Source organism: Engraulis encrasicolus, chromosome 19 (assembly GCF_034702125.1).
Source record: "Engraulis encrasicolus isolate BLACKSEA-1 chromosome 19, IST_EnEncr_1.0, whole genome shotgun sequence".
In the NCBI taxonomy this organism is placed as follows: domain Eukaryota; kingdom Metazoa; phylum Chordata; class Actinopteri; order Clupeiformes; family Engraulidae; genus Engraulis; species Engraulis encrasicolus.
This window is the reverse complement of record NC_085875.1, coordinates 12392265-12394764: the sequence shown is the minus strand read 5'-3', so window position 1 is coordinate 12394764 and position 2500 is coordinate 12392265.

Genomic DNA, 2500 nt, shown 5'->3' with positions numbered 1-2500 from the left:
ACCACAGGACACCATAAAATGAACCTAAGCATTGCGTGACAGAAACATTGCAATATGAAGACATATTAAGAGGTTAACACTCACCTTAAACTTCCACAGCACTCTCCAATAGCTGAGGTACTGACTGGTTAGGAACCAGTCTGTAAGACCCTTGTAGTTGGCCTTGCAGCTACCCGTTCACAAACATTGACATACATGTCACCCCACAGGACGCAATTTGTGTTACGAAATTGAACTTGTAGTTAATATTACTGTCTTGAGTTTTTTTCACATTCACATATCTTAATATAAAGTTAATATTTATGCAATCATGCCAAATGTTTCATACATTATTCAAAATATTGTTGGTTAATTTACAGTCCCAGGAAAAAGTTTGCACACCCTTTGAAATTTCTTACCTTTCTGTCAAAATTGGTCATAAAACATGGTTTGATCTTCCCGGAAATCGCAAGAAGGAACAATCAGAGTCTGCTTTAATTAATTCCACCCAAACATTTACATGTTATAATATTTTTATTGGTCATAAGGCCATAACATTCACAGGAGAGCAGGGCATAAGTAAGTACACCCTTGCATTAAGTAGGTTTTAACCCTCAGTTAGTTGAAATATCATCGACCAGACTTGTCCTGTAGTTGCAGATCAGATTAATAAAACAATCTGTTTGTATCTTGTCTCCCTCTTCTTTAGAGAACTGCCTCTCGTCAGCAAGGTTTGTGGCATGTCTGGAGTGCATAGCTTTCTTGACTTCATGCCATATAATCTCAATTATTTTTTGTCAGGGCTTTGACTGGGCTATTTCAGAATGTGTATTTCATTATTATGAAGCCATTCTAAAGTCGATTTGCTTCTAAATTATGGCTTGTTGTCACATTTCAGGACCCATACTCTTGTGTGCTTCATCTGTGTGACAGACTTCCTCACAGTTTTTTTCTGTAAAAAATCACAATAAACTTGAGTTCATTGTTCCAATGATGATAGCAAACTGTCAAGGGCCTGAGGCAGCAAGGTAGCCGCATATAATGACGCTCCCGCCACCATACTCAGAAGAGGAGATGTAACAAAGAATAGCTAAAAATGGGATTCATTCTGCCAATCTAAAATGAATGGGGTTTCTGTCCAAAAAAAATATTGCTGCACCTTTGAGGTTTGCGAAAAAGCATTTATATACTTCATAGAATTACTGCAAAATATTCTGTAGACCAACGTTGAAATCAAAGTTGAATTGTTCAGGGGAACACACAATGTCATGTTTGGAGGAGAACTGGAGAACCACACCTTCACCAAAACATCATCTCCACCTTTGAGTATGGTAGCGGGAGCATCATTATATGCGGCTACCTTGCTGCCTCAGGCCCTTTTCAGTTTGCTATTATCAGTGGAGCAATGAACTCAGAAGTTTATCGAGATATTTTACAGAAAAAAGTGAGGTAGTCTGTCACACAGTTGAAGCACACAAGAGGATGGGTGCTGAAATGTGACAACAACCCATACTTTAGAAGCAAATCGACTTTAGAATGGCTTCATAATAATGAAATACACATTCTGGAATAGCCCAGTCAAAGCCCTGACAAAAAACAATTGAGATTATACGGCATGAAGTCAAGAAAGCTATGCACTCCAGACATCCCACAAACCTTGCTGACGAGAGGCAGTTTTCTAAAGAAGAGGGAGACCAGATACATCCAGATTGTTTTGTTAATCTGATCTGCAACTACATTAAACATCTGGTTGAGGTTATTGCGACTAACTTAGGGTTAAAACCTATTGAATGCAAGGGTGTACTTACTTATGCCTTGCTGTCCTGTTAATGTTTACATCTTATGGCCAATGAAAATATGAAAACTTGTAAATGTTTAGGTTGAATTAGTTAAAGTAGACTCTGGTTGTTCCTTCTTGTGATTTCCGGGAAGATCAGACCATGTTTTATGACCAATTTTGACAGAAATGTAAGAAATTTCAAAGGGTGTACAAACTTTTTCCTGGGACTGTATATTCCATGTTTCATTAATGTTACAGTCACACCGCAGAATATTTGACATATAAACCTTTACATAAATCTTGACAAAAATGTTTCTTCTCATCTAAGACTCAAATGAAACATAATGTACCACATTGACATTTGTTTTTTAAAGGAAAAATACAAGTTTTGTAGGATTTTAACCAATGTTACGAAAAAAACAAGGCGTCACGTCAACCACCGCCATACAGACCTGTCCTTGCGATCAGTTGATTTTTGCCAGGGTCTTCACTTACTTCTGTAAATCCGAGATTGACACAAGCAGGGACAATTGGATCCTCATTACATTGTATGTGTTGGGTTAACCCATTTTGTCCTAAGCCCTTTTTGGGAAAGGGTGCCCTCTGCCTATTAAATCCTAAATATCTCATCGTCCGAAGAACATGGAATGAGTAACATTTAAAAGCAAGGACCCTCAATTTGCCTTAGAATGTGTTCATTCAGATCTAACTTATCCACATTTTTAATAAAACAGCTCAAAT